This window comes from Lactuca serriola, chromosome 6 (assembly GCF_051521515.1).
Source record: "Lactuca serriola cultivar US96UC23 chromosome 6, Lser_US96UC23_V15, whole genome shotgun sequence".
In the NCBI taxonomy this organism is placed as follows: Eukaryota; Viridiplantae; Streptophyta; class Magnoliopsida; order Asterales; family Asteraceae; genus Lactuca; species Lactuca serriola.
The window spans coordinates 43,358,607-43,385,000 of record NC_136413.1 but is presented as its reverse complement, the minus strand read 5'-3'; the positions used below and the strand labels follow the sequence as shown (position 1 = coordinate 43,385,000).

The window sequence follows — 26,394 nt, the reverse complement described above, 5'->3', positions numbered from 1 at the left end:
AATTTTTAATATTGATGTTTTAATAAATCTTATTGATCTTAACTTCTTTATTTTGTATCTTTTTTAAACGGAAGCAATAACAACACTTACCCCTTGGGCCGATGAAATTGTTAAAGAAAACAAAAAAACATTTAGTAAGTGGGATGTTCGCATGATCTCAAATACGAAATGTGAGGTCAAAAAGGGGGCACAAAACATGATAATTGATTTCCAACAAATGACATGTACATGTAGGCATTGGCAACTTGATGGCATACCTTGTGGTCATGTCATAAGATGTTTAACAGTCAACAATTACCAAGACTGCTCGAGGTATGCATTAAATGCTTACTTTACCGAAACACTGAGGAAAACATATGAGGAATCAATAAACCCTCTGACAAAGCCATCCGAATGGGAGATCCCTGATGATTTGATGATTGTTAAGCCACCTATAATGGATAAACGTCAACCAGGCAGGCCAAGAAACACAGACTGCATTCAATCCCAAGGCGAGGGTCCAATTAGAAAATAGTGTTCTACATGTGGTCAAGTAGGACACACGAGAAACAATTGTACTGGAAGGGTATCCGGTAGTGGAGCACGTCGCACGACAATTTCTACTACAGAAATGGCATTTAATATTGGTGGTTCAACGAGTTGCTCACAAACCTATGAAACTGATTTTGATATAAAACAACCTTGAAATGAAAAGTTGTTAACTTTTTATGTGTTGTAATTTTTTTATTAAATCTTACAAGACATTGTTATGCTTTCATATTTTAGTTTAGTTTGTAGATTATAACAATGAATTAAGCATTTATATTATAATATTTAGTTTGCGGATTATAACAAGAAATCTTATTTAAAAAAACAACAAACTGAACTGAAGTCATGATAATGTTACAACATTTTTGTAACTAGTTATTAAACTCAGGGAACTGCAATGGATACTTCTCTTTCTCGTTTGTTATATAGTCATCCCTAATTCTAATTTTATCTTCCAAACGATCCTTTTGCACCATAAGGTGTATGATCTGCTCGTCCTTCTCAGCAATCCATTTTTCGGTCGTTTTGATTGTCTTCATAGTTTTTTTTATCCATTCTTCATGCTCTTTGATTTCGTTTTTTTAGGTCTATCCATTCTTGAGCTTGTTTGCATTCCCATGCAATTTCATTATCACGTTGAGTGAGAAGTCGGGATGACTCTTTGTCCTGTTCTTGTTGTTCTTCAGGCTTTTTCAATTCTTCAAATATTTCATCAGACATATATGGGCCTGATGAAGACGGTGTAAAAAAAAGGGTCGACTGAATCATAGTAGTAACAATCTACTTCGTTGCATGAGCAAATTTCGAAATTTTTTGGGGAACTCATAATAAAGTCACGATTATAATAAAGTGGTGCTATAAGTGGTATTTATATATACTATTCCATCTGCAAATCATAGTCTAAATGCAACCATTTCGTAGTCAAAGTTGTAATTCATAGTCAAACTTTGAAATGACTACACATTAAAGACAAGTCACTGTAGTAACATGCAAATCGTAGTCAAAGTGACAAGACATAAATGATTGTTTGACATGATAAGTCACTGCAGTAACCTCCAAATTATAGCCCTGTATTTATTATTATAAATAGATGTTTAAGCTATACTAACCAAATCATAGTCATGTATTTATTATTATAAGAAATGTCGTCAAATGCATCAACTTCTTCGAATGAAGTACCTCGTTCCAACTCTGAACGACCATGGACGACAAACGAAGTGTTGGTTCTAACACGATGTTGGCTAAGTGTTAAGGAGGGTGTACCGTTACTTGCTCCACCGCATTGCCTAGTAGGTGATGAATGGACCCACATAACAACTTTGTTTAACCATGAGATGGGAGAAGGACAACAACGACAACAATTAGATGTTGTTAGTAAATGGATGGATGTAAAGGAAGAAGTCATATGGTTCAATTGAGCGTGTAATTATGCGAAAAGTACTAGAGTTCGTTGTCGAGACGAGGAAGAGTTCTTGGAAGTTGTTAATGATTTTTACATCTTGGAGCGTGAAGGCAGAGACTTTGAATATGAAGACGTTTGGAAGGTTGTTAAAAATAATCAGTATTTCATGTAGTGTGCTCTATTTTACGTTATAAATAACCCATGGACCTGTTATTTATTTAAATGCTTTGTTTGTAGTAATGTTTTAAGTTTAATGTTTCGTCTAATGGTTGTTAGTTTCATGTTTTAAGTTTAAGGCGTAGAGTTGGAATATTTGTAATGTTTAAAGTTTAATGGTTCATGGATATGTTGTTAGTAATGTATTGTATACTGTCGTTAACACTAATGCAACCAACATTTATTTATTAAAATTAAACAGAGGAGGTGCTTACAATACAAACGTAATACACGAAAATAACCTAGTACACACCTATTAAATAGAAATACATATTAAACAAACGGGACATATTTCAAAATATTCCAAGGGGCTTGAAACTGGAATTCGGATCCGTCACTTAATGACTTGTACTCATCCTTAGCAGCTTCAAAGATGACGTCCTCAGAAGCATTTAAACGCGCGTCGTCAATTTTGGTATAAAGATCGTTGAATAATAGAACTTCAGTTTTCATTTCATACCATCTTGCTAAGATGTCCAGTTCATCACGATCGTTTGCTGTAGTCATTCGATTTTTAGCATTGAAGATATTGGATAAACGAGTCCAAAACATTGGATTGTTCAACTTGCTGGTCTCGTACACATGAATATATGCATGTGTAAGAACCAAGAACTCCTCATTGCTCCATGGTATTGAACTCATATTTAGTGAAATAAAGAGAGTAAATATTCAAAAATAATATACGAATAATTGTAACATCGGTTATTAAAATGTTGTTTTAACTAAAATTCTATTTATAGTAGTTTATACACAATATCGCAGTCCAATCTTCTTATTATGTCTGCAATTCATAGTCCAAGTTAACTGAAGAACGCAGTGTACTAACTGAGAACACAACAGATCACTGTTCAAGTTGACAAGCCATTGCATCTGGATGACAACACAATACACTGCTTCTTGAGTTGACAAACCATTGCATCGAATAGCAACACAATACACTGCTACTTTATTTGACAAGCCATTGTGCTGGGAAAATAACGAGTCGCTATAAATAATTGTTCATACCCTTTTTAATTGTATCGCATTAATTTTTCCCCTTGCAACTATGGACTCACCTGTACCACTTAGATGGAGTAACGAAGAGGAGGTCGCTTTGGTTCAAGCTTGGATTGTAATTGTAGAGGATGATTTTCCACCAGGTCCGCCAGAAGTTCGTGCTGGATCATTTTGGTCTCGTGTCTGTCATTTATTTCACCATCAAATGGGGCGTACTCAATATCGAAGAAGAAGAGATGTCAAAGCGGAGTTTTTGGATTTGAAAAAAAAGGTCAACATTTTCAACGTATTTATAACGAGCTGGATAATGAGCATGTGAATATGGATGAAGACATTCTCATACAGGTGGCTTTGGAACTATATCGTTTCGAATCTAATGGTATAGAGTTTACCCATGGAGATGTATGGAATCTTTTAAAGAATGTCCCTCACTTTTAATATGCATGTTGGTTAAGTTGTGTGTTTTTCGTTAGTTTCGTTGCTTGTTTTTGTACGTGTGTTTTCTCAGTACTTAATAAATCTTGTGACAACCCAAAATTTCCATTCTGTACAAACCATATCAAATCAATAGAAGTTAGCTCAGTTACAGTGAAATTCCAGACTTTAGGTATAAGTTTGACAGTTTTTCAGGATTTACACTTAAGGAGATATCAGGAGAGTGGATGCACTAGGGTTTTGTGCAACACTGTTATTCCAAAACTCTAGGATATTAGGGTTCAATTCCAGAATAAAAATATTTTCTGCCAAAAATCCCAGGACTATATATAGAAATCTGAACCATATTCATTCATTAGTTACATTTCCAACTAGAGAAAAACCAAATTCTCTCTCATGGATCTTCAGGTTTTCATCCCAAAATGAGAGTACTTCCATCTAGTTGTATTATATAGCTTAGATTGTGCTTAATAACATCAAAATCGGATCAAAACCCCAAGATTTGAGAGTTTACCGCCCAAGAACACTTGGAGAGTAAACTCTTTTATAAGGGCCAAAGTGAGCCCAATGTCCCTCCAAACCTTGGAAATGAACCTTGAGACTACCCATGGCTTGTTTAGACATCCAAATCATTAAGAATCAAGGGTTGAAAGTGAGTTCACGGCCAAGGATGTTCTTGGGCCGTGAACTCCATTTTTAGGTGTCAAAACACCCTAAAAGCCTTCCTTAAGCCAAGAGACTAATTTAGACATGTACCCTAATGAGTTTAGGACTAGCAAACACCCTTAGAACACCAAGAGTAAGGTGTTCACGGCCCAAGAAGTTCCAGGGCTGTGAACTCCAAACAATAGGGCCAAAAGGTGCTTTAATCACTCCTAAAGCCTTGGACAATTTCCTTGATTTATTCTTAGATATATTAGGGACTTGAAAACACCACAAACACCCTCCCAAGGGATATTACGGCCGTAATCTCCAAGGGATTGGTCCCAAGGCCGTAAACTCCTAAAAGGAGTTAAAAGGAAGCCCTAACACTCTAGTAAGCCTTGAAGCACTTCATCACTTAAGTTGTAATAACTTTAAGCTTCATTTAGTGACCCAATGGAGAGTTTACGGCCAGGAGTTTACTCCCTTGGGCCGTAAACTCCAACACACATGGTCTTTAGACCATAAAATTCTGTATGAGGTCTTGCACTCCTTTGTTGCAACCTATTAGCCTCCTAGCACTCGACCAAAGTGTTTTCCTCGCATTAGGATGTTTATACATGTTTAATTAGTGTTATAATCACTAATTGTTTATATACATATGTCTTCATATGTAATTAGGACGATTGTGTGTTTCTAAAGTCTTCACTTGACACCTAGCAGTCCTACCTCTTCCGTTCATCCGTATCACCCACAACAGGTGAGTTCATACCCCTTAATCAATGTTTTAACTGTTTTTAAATGTTTTATGGGGGGGGGATACAAGTAGAATCATGCTAGTTATTATATCAATCACATGTGATTAATAAACAGCATGCAAATGATTTACTACTCATTAGCCGTTTTACCAAACAGTTTCCTTCAAATGTTTTTCATAAACATTTTATATGATTAAAACTCCTTATTAAGTTGTACATTTTACTCTGAATATCTTATTTCAAACTCATTTATAATTGTGTTTCAAACAAACGTTCCTTTATACGTAAACTGTTTTATCAAACCCATGTTTCAAACCGTTTTATAGATTGACATCAAGTCGATCTTTTCTTAGATAATAATTATGTTCAAAGGTTTTACAAAACTTATTTTATGCTTTTATATTATCAATTGCATGCCTATATATGTATAGATATATAAGAAATGTTTAAAAGGCTTAGGAAGGCTATCCACCCTATTTCCTTTTCCTCGATTTGGATGTGGTCTGGTGGGATATCGGGTACCCGTCCGAAGGTCGTTTAAATATTAGTATCATGTGTACATATATAGTCATAAAGGTCCTTCCAGTTCATCCAATGCCCTTGGGTAGCAAGGGTATACATCCATGTTCATACGTACCAGTTAAATTACTAGTAAGCTACCATATGGGTAGTTTAGGAAGATACTAGAACTATTACGAGAAAACAATATCATACAATGAGTCAGTTCATTCATGAGTCAATACTTGCTAGATAGAGAGAGAACACACGTCACAGCTAGTACACACAGTACCTTACTATACTATTACATAGATACATTTACATGTTTACATTTACATAGATACATCTACAAGAAAACATTTACAACTATACTAGAAAGAGAACATATACAACGATACTAGAACGATTAACAATACATTACATATACATGAATACGTTAACATAATTGTGATCCACTGTATCGGAGCATGCCTTCAAAGTCATGGCCCGAGTTGTAGCCAGAGTCTCCTGGAGGGAGAGCGTGAGTTTGCGTATAGATCTATACTGGATTGACTATCCTACACCTTGCTGCTAGCTACAGTCGGACCTGCAGGTCTGTGGGTGCCAAACGTCATACCTTTTTACGACCTACATTTGTCGTTGTTACCTAGTCGATAGTATGGTACAATTAATCACATGATACCTTAATATAAATCCGGTTTAAGGTAGTTAGTACAACAGTAGTTCCTATAATACAACACTACAGTACTACATTAATTTCCCCTTTACATATATTTAGTGATCATTTCACTTAAACATTAAATGTACAAACTATGTTTTGTTAATGATAGTTACACTTGGGAAAATTACACACTTTTACAAGAAACGAACATTTAGAACAGTTAAGTCTTGGTAGAATACTACATTTAGAACAGTTAGAAGACACCCTTATATAATAGTAGGAATCATAGGGATTTCTAGGGTTTTTCAAACGTTTACAGTTGTTTTACAAACATTTTCAATACTTACAGTTCATATACAAACAATTTCTTACATATAAATTAAGACACTAAAATACTTATGCTCTCACCAGCTTTAAAGCTGATACTCGCTTTCAAAATACTTGTATCCTCAGGTCATCAGTAGACAGGTGCCGATGCAAGGTTTAGAGAAGATGGAGCTCGTTCAAGACTCATCTTTCATTTTGATTTATGCTTTAGTGTCTATTATAATTTGACAGAACACACTTGTATTAAAATTATATTATTAATACAATGGATGATGTTGTTGCTTGTTTACTACTTTTCATTGTCGTGATACTGTACATGACATCCTCCACCCCAGAACGTTTCCGTCGTTCTTGGTTTTGGGGTGTGACAAATCTCCCTTACTTTTAATGAATGTTGTTTCCTCAATGACAGTTAAAAAAGAATTAAGATTACACGTCCATAATCAATTCATTAAAACATTAACCCATAACTAGTACATAACATAACATAAAATGCAACATTGTACATAAAATGCAAACGGGGTACATGAATAACTACTTCTTTTAGGGAGGTAACAGGACCACCCTTTCATTTGGAATTTCCCAGTGCACATGTGATGGTACAGAATTCACCGACTCGGATTCAAATGCAACACGGTACATGACAGCAGAAAACTTATAATCAACCATTTCATGAATGGATTCAGACGTACGAGTTCTTAGACATGCTATAGCGTGGCCACATGGTATACCGCTTTTTTGCTATTTCCCACAACTACATACCGTATCAAATTGTACTTTGTTGGTGCCAAAATTGTTATCGACTTCAAATGTATCCGCATACAAACGTTTTGCCACCCAATTATAAGACTTGTTTATCCGCTTTTGAACCTTAATCTCAACATAAGGGGTCACCCCACCAGACAACCTCTCTGCAATATTTGTTAATTTTAAAATAATAATACAAGGAAAAACCAAATATTAGTATAAAGTTACTTGCCACTTTAGCCCGTTCAGCATACGTTGTTTGTATCAACGTATTAATTAACTCAATTATCGTTGTTATAGGAAACTCTCGTGTGGATGTGGATATAATTTTCAACATTTCCGGGACATCAATCGATTTAACATTGTAACGTACTTTTGGGAAAAATGCTCGTGTCCATTTTGAAATTGCTATATCGTCAAGCTAGAAAATTAAACTCCTAAGCAAGGTGCAAAAAGGTGGTTCCCTACCGGCATTTTGCAACCTTTCCAGACACAAATAAAAATCATGAACACTATATGCATTGCATGACTTCCAAAACAACGTTTCGACTTCTGTATCATTATGTCCGACAGAATCTCGTATTTTTCTGGCTATATCTTTAGGACAATATCCATGATACGAATCTGGGTAGACACTATGGACAACAAAGTCTACTTTATCACATAGGTTGCTTATGAAACCAACCTCTGTATCCTCACCTAAACACTCTTTTAACTTCATCATGAACCATCTCCATGATTCTTCACACTCTAAGGTCCCCAAACCAATTGCTAAGAGTAGGGGTTCATGGTTTCCATCCAAAGCCACTGCGAAGTACATTGTTGTCAGATAGTTGCCAATTAGGGGTAAATAACCCACATATATTAACGGTATCATGCACCTAAGGAAGGTATGAATCTGCATAAAAAACAAACATATATTAGTGATAAGTAAAAAGTAAACGAGATACATTATCATGAAATATTATATAACTCAATAAAACAAATATGTTATACCACGCAACCTAAAGCCACAAAACAGAATTGAAAGCGGTTGGTATCCGTTTTCTTAATGGATGTGAAGGTATTAGGATTTGTTCTTTGAAGATTGTGCAAGAATATTGGTAGCTGAGAAAAGCTTCTTTCGGTGTAAGTACTCATTTTCACAACCAATGAAAGTGTTTTACAATCATCACACAAATGCAATTATAATTATATTGAAATTAGTGTTTCTCTACAATTCATACTTCATAGTTCAACTTTTTAAATTCATAGTTAAACCAGTTCTTAGATCCATTCGAACCATACATAGTTGAAGTTTTCTAGTATCTTTAAACCAAAAACACACCATCACGCACACTCCGATAAGCCTTAATGGCTCATCTTGCATCCAAATTCGCAATGAAGAATCTAGGCCCTTTTAGTTTTTTTAGGCATCTTTTTCAGAAGAGCGCCTCATATTCTATTTCTTAATCAAGCAATCTATGCTAATGATATCATTGTGCGAACGACATGTCACCATGCAAACCATCACAAATAGTAGTTGACACTAGCTCGAAACTAGGCTCAAAATGGTGGTCCACCCATTTTCCGATCACTCCTACTATAGAATTCCCATCGGATCTCTTCTATATCTAACGGTTACACACCTTAACATTACATGTGTCGCCCAACAAGTATGCTTTCACATGCATGATAATCGTATAGATCAATGTAATGCTTTACAACGAATAATTTAATATTTACAAGTTACTATTATTAGTTGTCATTATCTTGTATTTAGATAATTAGCATATGTTGCATGCACCCTAGGTTTCCTTGGAAACCAAGCTAGGGTTGCCGTATTGAATGTATATACACTCATAATCAATGGAAGAGTGAAGGCATAAAGTTCTCGTAACTTGAAACTTTGACATAAGCTTCGGACCAAATGAAATTCATGAAACTTGTGAAAATTCAAATTCCACCTTCCACTGCACAAACCGTACACCACCACCACCACATCCCCAATGGACTCAGCTACGCCGCATACAGCCGCCTCATCCAGCACTGCACCAACCACCGTCTCATCCGCCAAGGCAAGCTCCTCCATGCTAAACTCATCCTCTCCTCCGTTACCCTCGACAACTTCTTGGCTTCAAAATTGATCGCTTTTTACTCTAAAACCAGCAACCTTTTCGAAGCCCAACAGGTGTTCGAACAACTTCCCAATAAGAACACTTTCTCATGGAACGCACTGTTCAGGGGCTACTCCATGAACAAGCATCACACTGATACACTGATGCTTTTTCGGAGTTTCTTATCTGCTTCCTCGATGTCTGTAAAACCAGATTATTACACTGTTACATGTGTGTTAAAGGCTTTTTCCTCGTTGGGTTATCATAAATTGAACTTCACTAAAACAATCCATTGTTTTATTATCCGAAACAGGTTAGACTCCGATATCTTCTTTGTAAACGCTTTGATAAAATTGTATTGTAGGTGTAAAGATATGGTTAAAGCAAGAAGCTTGTTTGATCATGCACCTGAGAAAGATCTTGTGTCCTGGAATTTCATGATGGCAGGGTATTCACAAAGAGAGTTATATAATGAATGCAAGGAATTATATTTTAAGATGTTGAGCTTGGAAGACATAAGACCGAATGAATTCACAGTAATCAGCATCCTGGAAGCATGTGCACAGTCAAACGATCTTGATTTAGGTATGAAAGTTCTTAGATTTGTTATAGATAATGAAATCAAAACAGATCTCCCAGTTTGCAATGCGTTTATCAAGATGTATGTAAAATGTAGCGACATAATTAGGTACAATACACATCAACTGTTTGTAGAAATGACTAAGAAAGATGAGATTAGCTATGGCTCTTTGATTTCTGGGTACATGCTACATGGTTTTGTAATGGAAGCCATGAATCTTTTCAGGGAAATGAAAAAACCATGTTTGAGTATATGGAATGTTGTGATCTCAGGTCATTTTCAGAACAATCAGTATGAAAAGGTAATCGATTTACTCCATGAGATGCAAGAAAACAGATTCAAACCAAACAGTGTAACACTCTCAATCATTTTTCCTACACTTTCACATTTATCAAATCTAAAAGGATCAAAAGAGACACACGCATATGCAATCAGAAACAGTTATGACACAAACATCGATGTAGCATCTGGGATTATTGACACCTACGCTAAGTTAGGTTTTCTCGATAGAGCCCGCATAGTTTTTGACCAATCAGAAAAGAAAAGTGTAATCATATGGAGATCCATAATTTCAGCATATTCATCACATGGAGATGTAAATACAACTCTTGATCTATTCAATTAAATGACTAAAGAAGGAATATATCCAGATCCTATGATCGTCACATTTGTATTATCAGCTTGTGCTGATCATTCTGGATATGTAAATGAAGCTTTGAGTCACTAGTACAAAAAGGTTTTGTTGATGCGGTTAAAATATTTAATTGATGCGGTTATTGAACCGCACCAAAAAAATATCGCCTCAAAAAAATCCTCTTATTTAATAGTGCGGTTTTAAAACCACCCTAAAAAATACAAATTGTTTCTTCAATAAAAACAAATTACAACCGCATCATTAAATTAGAACCGCTCCTTTAAATACATAAAGAACCGCAATTTTAAATAAACAAATAACCCCACCTAAAAAGTACTGGAATATTACCAAGATAAACTATTGAAAGATCTAAAAGTTTTTTCAACCGTTAACATAAACCCCTTTAAAATAGAGTACAGAAACAAAACAAAAATCAACCCATGAATCTTAAAAGATATAATGTCATAATACATGCAGTGAGTGCGATTCAATGTATTTAACTGCATTAAATTCTAGAAAACAAATAAAGATATAATCATTTGAGCTCTAACTCCTTGCAACTCTTGTAGTCTTGTTCCAGTGGGGTGAGTTTAATTTAGCTTGATTCTAGCTGTTGAACATTAAGCCTGTAAAAGGAACACAAAACGATACATGGAAATTCATGGAATTAATTTATATTATCAAGGTATAACAAACATTTGTGAAACGGAACCGAACCGAACCAGAACAGATTAGTGGTATTCGGTCAAGTTCCCGAATCTCCCAATCCATCATTTTCATTTTCGGTTCTGGTTCAATTCGGGCAGGTTTCAGAACGGTTTACATCCCTATGTCAAAACTATTCTCTTTTTCATAAGACCAAAGGCAGAGAGATTAGACACAAACTGGAGGCAGTGAGCTTGGACACAAATTATTCTCCCAATCCTTCGTCTGTTCAAAAGATACAAATTGCCCTCCTCATCCTCATCAAAAATAGTAAATCTGCTGCCAAAAGATTTTGTTGAATACAAGTTTGTAGAGCTATTATTGCTTCTTTTCTAACTTTCTCATCATTTTATCTATTTTCAAATTGATATAGTGACTACACATCATACTATTAAATCATAAAAAAGAACCATTTGCTAGATTTCCAAAACTTTGATTTCACTAGTGTTTGCAAATTACATTTTAACTTTATAGATGATAAACGAATATAACCTAAGAAAGTAACTCAATTGCAAACCTTAAGGATTGAAACATCCAGATGTTGTGATAGTTTCCATCTCTTTTGACTTTTCTCCATTCATGGTGTTTTGACTTTTCTTCATTCATGGCGTCTTTAATTGAACCTCTGATTGTACAAAGATGAGAATTCTACCCACCTGTTGTCACAACATCTTGTGGAACCTTACATAAAAAGGGGAGTTGTTTTAGTGGAAAGGCATCAGGAGACGTAGAAGGCCAAAGCTAACAGAGGTTAGCTGCTTGTTGTTGTTCGGAGATGCCATAGGCATTTAAAAAAACATGTAGAGTGCATTCGATAAACCCTAACACCCTATCTCAGTTTTACCTGTTTCAATTTCTACCAACATTGATCAATTAGATCTTGCGAAGCAATCACATCCACACAATCATACACTACATACAATACATATAATTAAAGGACAGAAAAAAGGCTTTTTATTACTTACCGTTCTTTGAAGCACTTAAACACAATAATTTTGGACTTGATGAAAATTCATCATTCGAAGGGGTTGTTGCGCCGGAGTGGAGGCTACCTTACTGCGCGCGGTATAGAAATCGATGAGTTCGCCGATGTAGTATGCTGGAAAGAGAAGAAAGCCTACTGGGGAAGGGTCTTTGAGGCGTGTATATGACGAACAAAGGAGGAATTAGCGAAGAAACGAAAGATCAAAACATTTTACTATTTAAGAATAGAAAATCAGAAAAATCGACGTAGGGTTTTTAGATTTTTTACCGGAGAAGGAGGAGGAAGTCGCTAGAAGCAGGAGGTCGATCAGGATCTACTGTGTCTTTGCCGCCTACCCTTTGGGTGAGAGATTAAGAACAAAATATTTGAAGGAAAAGACATGAGCAGGGAATGAAAAAATTGGAAGGGGGAAATACCGCCAAGAACAAAATATTAGGAGGGAGATGAATCTTTAGACTTTAATAATGCGCTTTTGAAGTAAATCGCGCTAATAAATGGTTTTTAATGCATTTTTATAGAAACCGCATCAATAAATATATTTGATGGTGCGATTTTATAATTTATTAATGTGAAAACAGTTTAATGATGCGGTTTTATGCTTTCACCGTCTTAAAAAAAAATGTCTATCGCACTATTATTATTTAGTGAATGACTATTGGATTCTCCATATTCCCCCATTACTCTCCATAATTTGTGAACATTATAGCAAACATTATTGTGAGTTTTATGAGTGTAGTTATGCACCACTATAATGAGCATTTATATCATACATCACCTTTCATCTTCTTTGTCTAGTATAAATAGTGAATATTATGTATTGTAAAGTTTGATGATTTTTGCATCACAAGTATTGGAATAAAAGTTCTCTCTACACTCATGTCTTTCTTTACTCTATAATTTATCTTGTTATTTGGTCATATTTTATAACAAGTTATCAGCACAACTCTACCATAGAGCTCTAACTCTTTATCGCTCTTATTATTTTCAGGTATGTATTTTTTATAAGTTTACATGTACAATGCTTACAAATTATTTTATGAAATTTATTAACTAACAATTCTTAAACATACAAGTCTTTATTTTGATTAGTATTTTCACTATGAAAAACTATGTTATGCTAGAGAAAATTTTCTCTACTTTCCATGCCACCAACATGCTCCTGCAGCAGCAATATCATGAGAAAGATTTAAAAATAATATATTATGAATTAATCTCATTTCTTCTTGTGGCTGAATAAAACTATGAACTATTGATGAAAAATCATCAATCAATCCCGACCAGTTCTAGTACATTCCCCGAAGTGAATGCAATATCATATAATCATAATAGTCATGGGTATAATCGAGGTCGTGGAGGTTATTATCATAAAAAAAAATAACAAGATTACAAGCAACCACCAGAAGTTGGAAAATAACAAAAATCCACATCCTAATGATAAAATTGGTCAAGGAAAAAAGAAAGTTGAAAATGTTTGTCACCGATGTGGAATGACCGTTCATTGGTCTTGTACATGCCACTTACCAAAACATTTTGTTGATCTTTATCAAACTTATCTAAAATCTAAAGAAAAATAATATATCAAAACAAATTTTATTCAAAGTGATATTCATGAAGATCAACCTGAAATGACACATTTGGATGTTGTCGATTTTATTGTCTACCCAGAAGGGACAAGTGGTGATATGGATGGTGATTGAAGAATATTGTGTAGTTTTGTTTCATGACATTTATTATGTTTTTATGTCATGTGTCGAATGTTTCTTATGTTTTATTTATTTATTGAAAAGAAATATGAATATTTGCAAAAGAAATAAGGAATATATATTTCTTACAGACAATTCAATAACACATAGCATTTCTAATAATGAAAAATATTCTGCTTACTTATCAATTAGAGAAGCAAATGTTAATATAATAACAGGTAATGAAAAAATGATTGAAGACTCTGGAAGAGCGAATATAGTATTACCACAAGTGACAATAGTTATAGTTGGTGATGCATTATTTTTATTAAAATCACCAAGAAATTTATTAAGTTTTAAGGATATTCGGTCTAACGGATATCCTGTTGAAACAACTAATGATGGTTATAAAAATAATCTCAACATTACAAAAATGATATTGGATAAGAAAAGTTTTTTGGAAAAATTACTTGTATTGTCCTCCGGATTGTACTATACTTGAATTTGAATTTTCACCCAATATACTTGGTCTTTGCGAGAACCGTGTGAATCACTACACTACTTGAGTTGATTCACACGGTTGTCGCTGGTTGACACAAGGTGTTTTATATACACCGTATTCCGTTTGCTCCGGCAAAGCTTCTAGCACTGGATAATAGGCATGGTAGGAATAACAAAAGGCTTTTTAGATTTTTATTTTTTATCATAGATAATCATAATTACTAAAAAAGTTTGGTCCTATAGCAATGATGGAATTTCGATTCCATGAATCTTTGAATGGAATCTATGAGATAGGTGGAATTCAAACAATGATTCATGCTATTGAAAATATTACAATGATTCATGTTATTGAAAATAAAAAAGGTATGATATTACCTTCATAGTTTGGCTTGACCGGTTGGGTCATCCCGTATCAATTATGGTATGTAGAATAAATGAAACTTCAAGTGGTCATTCCTTGAAAAACCAGAAGATTTTTCAAGATAATGAATTGTGTTGCATGCTCTCAAGGAAAATTAATTTCCAGTCCATCATTGAACAAAGTTGGGTATGAAAGTCTTAGTTTCTTACAAAGAATTCAAGAGGATATATATGGACTAATTCATCCAACACCATGTGGACCATTTAGATATTTTATGGTTTTAATTGGCGCGTCAACTAGATGGTCACATGTGTGCTTGTTGTCTAGTTATAATTTGGTTTTTGCAAGATTACTTGCCTAAATAATTTGCCTAAGGGCACATTTTCCCGATTACCCAATTATTAAAATTTGACTTGACAATGTTGGAGAATTTACATCATAAGCTTTTAATGATTATTCCATGTCGATTTGGACAACTATTGAACATCATGTTGCATATGTTCATACACAAAATGGTTTAGCTGAGTCGTTAATCAAACACCTTTAATTAATTGCAAGACCATTACTAATGCATTATAAACTTCCTAATCAACATAAGGGCATGAAATTTTACATGCAACATCACTTATATGCATAATGACAACTAGTTATCATGATTTCTCCCCTATTTAACTGGTTTGCGGTCAGGAACCAAATATTTATCATCCAAGGATGTTGGATGTATAATTTATGTACCCATTTCTCCACCTCACTTCACAAAAATGGGTCCTCAAGAAGAATGAGAATTTATGTTGGATATGAATCTCCATCTATAGTAAAATATTTAAAATCATCAATTGGAGATTTATTTACAGCTATATTTGATGATTATTATTTTGATGAATCATATTTTCCAACATTAGGGGGGAGAAATAAAGAACCTGGAAAATAAAATCTCTTGAAAGGAATTGTCACTTCCAGTTTTAGATCCTCGTTCAAGTCAATGTGAACTTGAAATAAAAAAGATAATTCCTTTACAAAATTTAGCAAATCAAATGCCAGAAGCATTTACTGACTAACAAAGTCTCATGTACCAGCTATACTTACTCCAGTTAGAATTGATATCCCAGAAGGAAAAAAAATACAACTGCAAATGAATCATAGGCACGCCTGAAGCGTGGAAGATCAGCCGGTCTCAAAGATAAAAATCCTCGAAAATGAAATGAAGCAAATACAATTGATGGTCCAAAAGAGAGAACAAAATCTCTTGAAAAGATTAATGAAGCTCTAGAAGAGCCCAGTGACATAACAAAAGAAAATAAGGTACCTGAAAAAAAAAGAAAATGATGAGATCTCAATAAATTATGTCATGACAGGAATAAGATGGAACCGAAATAAGATAGACGTCGACGATAATTTTTCATATCATGTTCCGCGCGTGATTATAAAGAAAATGAGGATCTTGAACCTAAATCTATTGAGAAATGTATAAATAGAAAATATTGGCCAAAATGGAAAGATGAAATAAATAAAGAGCTTAATTCTATTACTCAACGAAAAGTTTTTGGACCTGTAGTCCGTACACTAAACAAAGTAAGAACAGTGGGACACGAATGTGTATTTATGCGCAAAAGAAACGAGAAAAATGAAGTTGTGAGATATAAAGCAATATTTGTTGCACAAGGTTTTACCCAAAGACCCGAAATTAATTATGAAGAAACATATTCTCCGGTAGTTGATGCAATTACATTTAGTTATTTTATAAGTTTAACAACATATGCAAAACTGGAGATGTGTCTAATGGATGTATTTACCGCCTATTTATATGATTCACTTGAAATGATATTTACATGAAAATCCTAGAAGGGTTTAAGCCTTTAAGGTGCCAGAAGCACAAACTTCTAATTCTCATGAAGTATATTTGGTAAAATTAAATAAATCTTTGTATAGATTGAAACAATCTGGCCGTATGTGCTTCAATTGTTTTAATACAGTTTGGTTGAAAGAGTGCTATAAAAATGATCCATTAAGCCCATGTGTATTCATAAAAAAGATGCAGATAAGAGTTTATCATAATTGATGTTATTTTAGATGATTTGAACATAATTGGAACTCCTAGAGAATTAGAAAAGATCACTTCCTGTTTGAAAGAAATTTTTGAAATGAATGATCTTGGTAAGATGAAATTCTATTTGGGTCTTCAAATTAAGCACACAAAAATGGAGTTTTTGTACATTAATATCTAGAAAAGGTGCTAAAAAGGTTTTATATGAATAACTCACATCCATGAGTAACCCGAAGGTGGTAAGGCACTTAGATGCCAAAAAGGATCAATTTCAGCATCATAAAAAACATGAAAATCTTCTTGTTCCAGAAGAACTATATCTCAGTGCTATTAGTGCACTAATATATCTTATTATTAATACAAGACCTAATAAATCTTTTGTCGTAAACTTATTAGCAAGATATTGCTCTTGTCCAACAAGAAGATACTGTAATAGAGTCAAACACATTCTTTGATATCTTCGAGGTACAATGGATATGAATTTATACTAATCAAATTCTTAAAATGAGAAGTTAATTAGTTATGCAGATGCTGGATATTTATCTGATGCACACAAATCTCGATCCCAAACAGGTTATTTATTCACTTGACGAGGTAACGTAATTTCTTGTCATTTTGTTAAAAAAACTTTAGTTGCTACTTATCCTAACCATGTAGAGATTATAGCAATTTATAAGGCAAGTCATGAATGTATTTGGTTAAGAAATTTAACTCAATACATTTGCGAGAATTGTGGTCTAACTTCTAACAAGATTGTTCCAACCATACTATATGAAGATAATACAACTTGTATAGCTCCATTCAAGGAAGGATTTATCAAAGGAGACAGAACCAAGCATAAAGTTTTTTTCACTCATGATCTCCAAAAAGAGTGTGGCATCAACATCTAGAAAATTCAATCAAGTAACAACTTTCCTGATTGGTTTACTAAAGCACTTCCTACATCGAAATTTGAAAAGATAGTACGAAACATTGCTATGCGGTGCTTCAAGAAAGTGATGTGCTGATCAGGGGGAGTTGGAAACATATTGTACTCTTTTCCTTAGCTATGTTTTTCCCACTGGGTTTTCTTAGCAAGGTTTTTAACGAGGCAATTGTTTCCAATATCTATTATTAATCATGTACTATTTTTCCTTAATAAAAGGTTTTTCCCATGAGGTTTTACCGATTAAGGTTTTAACGAGGCATGATACAATCGTCATTCAAGGGGGAATGTTATGAATTATTATTTAGTGAATGACTATTGGATTATCCATATTCCCCCATTACTCTCCATAATTTGTGAACATTATAGCAAACATTATTGTGAGTTTTATGAGTGTAGTTATGCACCACTATAATGAGCATTCATATCATACATCACCTTTCATCTTCTTTGTCTGGTATAAATAGTGAATATTATGTATTGTAAAGTTTGATGATTTTTGCATCACAAGTATTGGAATAAAAGTTCTCTCTACTCTCATGTCTTTCTTTACTCTATAATTTATATTGTTATTTGGTCATATTTTATAACAGTTTTGTACTAGTGAGTGTATTTAAATGTATAAGGCCTAAATATGGTATTCAGCCTTCAATGGAGGATTATGATTGTATGGTAAGTATTTTGATCAAGGCTTCGAAGCTAGATGAAGTTGTGAAATTGATAGAGGAAATGCCTTTTGAGCCTACTGAAGAAATATGGGATGCATTGTTTAAAGAGGCTTCAGATTGTGGTGATGTTGAAATTGGGAGATTTGCTTTTGAACATTTGATTAAATTTAATATTTTCGATACGGAACTTTATAAAAAAATGTTGAATTTATCGAGTGATGGTGATCTTATAAAGAGAATGACTGAATTGGGGATTGGGGTTAGTTGGCGGCCAGGTTGTAGGGGTTATAATGTGGATGGCGGATGGTCTTAAATTTTGTAAGATGTTAACCGTTTAATCCGTATTAGAGAGTTTTTTTTTGGCGAATTACAGAAATTAGCAGTGAATATTACTTTTTCATAACAATACAAACAACAAGATTTTAATTTACTAAATGTTTTTAGGTGTAGAGGGGGTGTTTATATAATTAATTCTCCTCATTTAATAATATTGCATCTTATTTCCCTAATTATATTTTAAACTTCAAATCTTTTAAGTGTTTGACTAGTTAATTTATTTCTTTTAATGGGTGTGTAACGGCTATTGAGGCAAGGGACCAAACTAATACAAAGCTTTGAAATAGTGCTCATGTCTCCAAATAATGAATCTCGTGGATTAAATCTTTTTTATTTTGGATTTGTGGGGACGATTTATGTAATTACTCCATTTTTTATAATGGGTTGTAAAAAAGAGTTAATTATAGGGATAATGACTTAAAAGGTAATATATTCTTGGATTTATACACATTTTGTCACTGAATTTATTTTTTGTTCACATTTACCCTTCAACTTGTTAAACTGTACACATTCAGTCCTTATGACTGGTTATTTCAGGTTAACCGGTAAAAATGTTTTAATATGGTAATATATTTCTTATTTTGTACACATTTAGTCCTTAATATTTTTGTAACCATTTAGTCCTTAATTTTTTTTTTGTTGCAAATTTTTTTTATTTTTGTACTCATTCAATACTTATTAATGTTTTTTTTAAGTTTTTCTCACAACATCTTACATGGAACAATCATTAACGAGGTGTTTTAAACTTTTGATGCTTATGTCTATCGCGATCTCGACTACTTGGTTGCTTAGATCATGTGTTTTGAACATCATAAATTTTTCATACTATCTAGGATTTTAACGATCTTTATATATATATATATATATATATATATATATATATATATATATGTGTGTGTGTGTGTGTGTGTGTGTGTGTGTGTTTGTATTTTAGTCTACTACAACTTTCGTTTAGATTACTCCCGTTAAAAAGTAATATATTTTTTAATTACGATCTTTATATTCATACGTTTTTTTATGAATGCATTTATGGATGTTTTTTTATTTATAAAATCGTTAGTAAAAGCATATTATATTTTAACGGGAGTAATCTTAACGAAAGTTATAGCAGACTTAAAAAACGAACACGCAGACATAAAGATCGTTAAAATTAGATGTCGTATGAAGAAGTTACGACGTTCGAAATACAAAACCTAAGCCAAACCACAAGACCTATGCAACCAAGCAGTCGAGACCGCGATGAACATAAACATCAACAACCCCAAACACCTCATCAATCAGGGACGGACGTAGGATTTGGTAGTAGGTGTTGTCGGTTCATAGTAGGTGTTGCCGGTAAGTAGACAAAAGAAAAAATATCGAAAAATTTACACTATGTACAGAAAAAGCAGGGGTTGCCGGTGCCACTGCGGGCACCCAAAGAGAATCGTCCCTGTCATCAATGATAGTCCCATGTTAGATGTCGTGAGAAAAACTTTAAATAAATCATTCATAAGTATTGAATTGGTACAAAAACAAAAAATGACTTATTTTGAAACAAAAAAAAAAAAATTAAGGACCAAATGTGTACAAAAATATTAATGACTAAATGTGTACAAAATGAGAAATATATTACCCTAATAAGTCATTTTTCCCAGCTAACCTGGAGTAACCGGTTATAAGGACTGGATGTGTACAGTTTAACAAGTTGAGGGGGTAAATGTGGACGAAAAAAAACTCAATGACTAAATGTGTACAAATCGAAAAATATATTACCCTTTTAAATCATTATCCTTTAATTATACCAAAGAACTTGTAGTGTCGGTGGAAAAGTCTTCAACCAAGTATTATGTCTTGTTGCAACAAAATGAATAGTTTAACTTTAAGGGTAGTGCATTCCATAGAATGTATGTAAGGGGCTGTTTGATAGAGACTGACTGAGTAAGATGTGACTGAGTCAAAGCCTGACTGGGTCGGAAGTCTGACTGAATCTACATCTGACCTGAACTATATTGTTTGATTATACGTCTGACTGGCTATTCTGACTGGTAAAAATGACCATTTTACCCCACTATTTTATTTTTCTGTTTTATTTATTGTGAGATAACTTTTTTTTTGTTAAGTAACATTTAATTTTCTATTGTAATAAAAATTCTAAAAAAGAAAAAAAACAAAACATAAAGCACAATGCTATTTTATTTGTTTAAAAAAGTACAAAGAAATCCAAAAAAGTACATTGTCATCTAATGTAGGTTTTAAAAAGAAACTAACCAAAAAACTAAAGTACATTGCTATGTAGTGCATGTATGAAAAAAGAAAAAAAAAATACATTGCATCTTTAAGAGCATTTTTCACCAATTTCTTTGCAAAAAACTAAAATACATCGTAATTCCATTTTAACAATTCCATCTTTAATAGTCTTTTTCACCCTTCTCTTGCACCATCAGAACCTATTATGATAAAAAAATGTTATGTGAAAGGTTTTATAATAAAAAAGACATGCAATTTATGATTACATCAAAGTATAGCCATGAGATATACTCACAGGGCCACAAAACAATTCAGTACATTGTATGAAAAGGTCCTAAAAGTTTGATCACCTTGGAAGCCTTATATAGAACTATATGACACCAAAATGCGATGAATCCAGTGCTATGTTAAATCAAATGAAGCAATTGTGACTGCACATTTCTTGATATTGAAACTTTTATAAGCAAAATATGAAAATAATCATTCATTTTCATCAAATTCTTGTTTTGGCTTCATACTTGAATCTAATTGAAATTATCAATTTTCGTGATTTGTTATCACCAACCCCAAAACCCCTAGAGTTTCATCAATAACAAAAGATAATATGAACTAATAATCGAGCACAAAAAAAACTCAATCAAAACTAAAAGCAGCAAAAAATGTTATTTACCTGAATCGAGAGGGGAAGTATCAGAGAAGAGAGAACAAGAAAGGGTATGAAGCTTGATCGACGCTCGAGACAAGCGAATGTCGGCGATGGCGAGAGGCGGAGCCCGACGGATCTACTTCAGACGGTGGCTTTGGAGTGGTGGGAGAGAGGAACTGCGTCAAGAAGCTTGTGTGGAAGAACGAAGGGAGAACAACAATAGACGAAGAGATGTGTTCTTTTTATCAGGGCACATCGGTCTTTTTTTGGGTCAGCTACTTTTAAAACATGGATCGGGTAAGTAGATGGGTCAGTAAATGCTGACCGAATCAGCCCATTTTCGTCTTTATCAAACAGGCTGACCGGACCGAGTCAGCCAAAAAGTGCTGACCGGACCCGGTCAGCTCAATATCAAACAAGGCCTAAGTTTGTCGTTCCAAATAAAAGAGTTAATCACAATTTTGATCCCCATGGTTGGCACTCATTTGCATTTTTGGTTTAAATTTTTAAGAAATTGATATGAAATATAATGGTCCTCATAGTTTCAAAATGCATCACGGTTGGTCCTTTTGTCTTACATCATTAGAATTTTCTATTTACTCCCAATGTAAAAAAACATTTTTGTCCTTGGACCAAATTTAATAAAACTTGTATACTTCAAGGAGCATTTTCTCCCCAACGCCTTAGACAATGTCCTCATCCGCTTCTGATAACTCTAATGCCACCCACCTTTGGTGCCTCTGTTACCATCATTACCCTCGCCTCCATCATATGCCACCACCTTTACTCCCTTCATCTTCTTCTCTTTTTCTTCCATTACCGCCACCTCTTTGCCCCCGCCTATTGGTTCCCTGATAGTCACTCAGTGACGGATCCAGAACGAAATCTAACTGGGGTCCATTATTGATAAAAAAAAATACATACAAGTATAAAATTGTGAAATTTTTTAAAAAATTGGGTTATTTTCAGATTTTTTTTTTTATCAATAGGGGGTATTTAATGTAAAAGTGGGGGTCTAATAGGAGCTTTTGAGTAAAAATCAGATTTTCTAAGGGCTTTATAGTACGAAATGTGGTGGGACCCACCTCCAAGTGGGGCCATGCACCCCACTTGAAGTGGCTGCCTCCGTCACTGTCACTACACATGAGCCACCACTATTGCCTCACATCTGCCATTACACTATGACGTCACCACCATCTCACCCAAGCGTCTCTCTCTCTCTCTCTCATGTGGATGCAGATACGAGAATCCCCAACCCCTTTTCCTTTAGCATGAAACTCTGATGATGATGTTGGTGGTCATGCTCGCACCCATAATAGCATCGTCACCCCCATCTCCTTCGTCTACTTCTTCCTCTCATATCGCTTCAAGACCGACTACGACTTCCCTCCTCTTTCTTTGTCATATTTGGCCCTCCTTCACTTCCACTATCTTTTTCCGTCATTAATGTGTTGGATTACAGTCTGAAATTAAGATCGGCGTCAATATTGTGCTAAGAATTTCAACCAATTTTGGTACCAAGAATTTGAAATGAAGATCGATTATGGAGTTCATTCTTGCCCCTTAGACCCAAGATGTACATACCTTTCACCTTTCACTTTTTTTTGTGTACGTTATCGCCGCCTCATTTTCCCTCGTGTCTCCTTTCGATCTTCAACACCCATTCATTTTTCACTTCCTTTCACCTTTTTATTTGTTTTAAACTATATATATTTATTATACTAATATTATACTTTTTTCAGGCAATTAAAAACCATAAATTTTAATATTTTTTTTTTGTAATTTTCTATATATATATATAATTTAATAAAAACTGGAAAACAAATTTACAAAAACTGCCATGGACTAATAGAAACAAGGAGAGAACATGAGATAAGATGCCTACACTCCATTTTCTTTTACCTTAAACCACACCTAGAATGTGGTATTTCTGGACAGGATTCGCCAAACTGCATGATACGGTTAAGACCACGCCCGTCCATGATGGTTTGCGCAGTGGCGGGTGGAATTTGAATTTGCAGAAACTTTGTGAATCTCATTAGTTTGGGCCTACACTCCCATCAAGTTTCTGAAAATATAACGATGAAAAATAATGAAATTTAAAATCACAAGTTCACAGCTTTAACTGAAAACTTAGAGAAAGTAAAAGAATATATGAGTCCTTGCTAATGAATTCTAAGGTTGGACGGGCATGGTCTTAACCGCATCATGCAGTTCGGCGAATCCTGTCCAGAAATACCACATTCTAGGTGTGGTTTAAGGTAAAAGAAAATGGAGCGTAGGCATCTTATCCCACGTTCTCTTTCTTGTTTCTATTAGTCCATGGCGGTTTTTGTAAATTTGTTTTCCAGTTTTTATTAAATTATATATATATATATATATATATATATATATATAATTACAAAAAAAAGTATATTAAAATTTATGGTTTTTAATTGCCTGAAAAAAAGTATAATATTAGTATAATAAATATATATAGTTTAAAACAAATAAAAAGGTGAAAGGAAGTGAAAAATGAATGGGTTTTGAAGATCGAAAGGAGACACGAGGGAAAATGAGGTGGCGATAACGTACACAAAAAAAAGTGAAAGGTGAAAGGTATGTACATCTTGGGTCTAAGGGGCAAGAATGAATTCCATAATCGATCTTCATTTCAAATTCTTGGTACCAAAGTCGGTTGAAATTCTTAGCACAATATTGACGCCGATCTTAATTTCAGACTGTAATCCAACACATTAATGACAGAAAAAGACAGTGGAAGTGAAGGAGGGCCAAATATGACAAAGAAAGAGGAGGGAAGTCGTAGTCGGTCTTGAAGCGATAGGAGAGGAAGAAGTAGACGAAGGAGATGGGGGTGACGATGTTATTATGGGTGCGAGCATGACCACCAACATCATCATCAGAGTTTCATGCTAAAGGAAAAGGGGTTGGGGATTCTCGTATCTGCATCCACATGAGAGAGAGAGAGAGAGAGAGACGCTTGGGTGAGATGGTGGTGACGTCATAGTGTAATGGCAGATGTGAGGCAATAGTGGTGGCTCATGTGTAGTGACAGTGACGGAGGCAGCCACTTCAAGTGGGGTGCATGGCCCCACTTGGAGGTGGGTCCCACCACATTTCGTACTATAAAGCCCTTAGAAAATCTGATTTTTACTCAAAAGCTCCTATTAGGCCCCCACTTTTACATTAAATACCCCCTATTGATAAAAAAAATTCTGAAAATAACCCAATTTTTTAAAAAATTTCACAATTTTATACTTGTATGTATTTTTTTTTATCAATAATGGACCCCAGTTAGATTTCGTTCTGGATCCGTCACTGAGTGACTATCAGGGAACCAATAGGCGGGGGCAAAGAGGTGGCGGTAATGGAAGAAAAAGAGAAGAAGATGAAGGGAGTAAAGGTGGTGGCATATGATGGAGGCGAGGGTAATGATGGTAACAGAGGCACCAAAGGTGGGTGGCATTAGAGTTATCAGAAGCGGATGAGGACATTGTCTAAGGCGTTGGGGAGAAAATGCTCCTTGAAGTATACAAGTTTTATTAAATTTGGTCCAAGGACAAAAATGTTTTTTTACATTGGGAGTAAATAGAAAATTCTAATGATGTAAGACAAAAGGACCAACCGTGATGCATTTTGAAACTATGAGGACCATTATATTTCATATCAATTTCTTAAAAATTTAAACCAAAAATGCAAATGAGTGCCAACCATGGGGACCAAAATTGTGATTAACTCTTTTATTTGGAACGACAAACTTAGGCCTTGTTTGATATTGAGCTGACCGGGTCCGGTCAACACTTTTTGGCTGACTCGGTCCGGTCAGCCTATTTGATAAAGACGAAAATGGGCTGATTCGGTCAGCATTTACTGACCCATCTACTTACCCGGTCCATGTTTTAAAAGTAGCTGACCCAAAAAAAGACCGATGTGCCCTGATAAAAAGAACGCATCTCTTTGTCTATTGTTGTTCTCCCTTCGTTCTTCCACACAAGCTTCTTGACGCAGTTCCTCCCTCCCACCACTCCGAAGCCACCGTCTGAAGTAGATCCACTGGGCTCCGCCTCTCTCCATCGCCGACATCCCCTGTCTCCAGCGCCGATCAAGCTTCATACCCTTTCTCGTTCTCTCTTCTCTGATACTTCCCCTCTCGATTCATGTAAATAGCGTTTTTTTGCTGCTTTTAGTTTTGATTAAGTTTTCTTTGTGCTCGATTGTTAGTTTGTTTTTTTTTTTTTATGATTTGAGTTGGATATTTTCATATTATCTTTTGTTATTGATGAAACTCTTGGAGTTTTGGGGTTGGTGATAACAAATCAGGAAAATTGATAATTTCAATTAGATTCAAGTATGAAGCCAAAACAAGAATTTGATGAAAATGAATGATTATTTGCATATTTTGCTTATAAAAGTTTCAATATCAAGAAATGTGAAGTCACAATTGCTTCATTTGATTTAACATAGCACTAGATTCATCGTATTTTGGTGTCATATAATTCTATATAAGGCTTCCAAGGTGATCAAACTTTTAGGACCTTTTCATACAATGTACTGAATTGTTTTGTGGCCCTGTGAGTATATCTCATGGCTATACTTTGATGTAATCATAAATTGCATGTCTTTTTTATTATAAAACCTGTCACATAACATTTTTTTTTATCATAATAGGTTCTGATGGTGCAAGAGAAGGGTGAAAAAGACTATTAAAGATGGAATTGTTAAAATGGAATTACGATGTATTTTAGTTTTTGGCAAAGAAATTGGTGAAAAATGCTCTTAAAGATGCAATGTA

At 34.4% G+C, this 26,394-nt stretch overlaps 1 long non-coding RNA gene and 1 pseudogene across 3 annotated transcripts; one reads left to right on the top strand and one right to left on the bottom strand.

Moving 5' to 3' along the window:
• The first annotated feature begins 9,119 nt into the window (after nucleotides 1-9,119).
• LOC145059698 (pentatricopeptide repeat-containing protein At2g37310 pseudogene) lies at nucleotides 9,120-18,704 on the top strand (annotated as a pseudogene).
• Nucleotides 10,881-12,634, bottom strand: LOC145058392 (uncharacterized). Of its 3 annotated transcripts, XR_013686373.1 has the most exons (4): nucleotides 12,478-12,634; nucleotides 12,191-12,357; nucleotides 11,743-11,906; nucleotides 10,881-11,501 (listed from the first exon to the last, which is right to left on the bottom strand). It is a non-coding gene; the product is annotated as an uncharacterized LOC145058392 (long non-coding RNA). The 3 variants fall into 3 exon arrangements; XR_013686372.1 differs by lacking the exon at nucleotides 12,478-12,634 and having other exon boundaries at nucleotides 11,743-12,081; nucleotides 12,191-12,471; XR_013686371.1 differs by lacking the exon at nucleotides 12,478-12,634 and having other exon boundaries at nucleotides 10,882-11,501; nucleotides 12,191-12,471.
• Nucleotides 18,705-26,394: the final 7,690 nt, after the last annotated feature.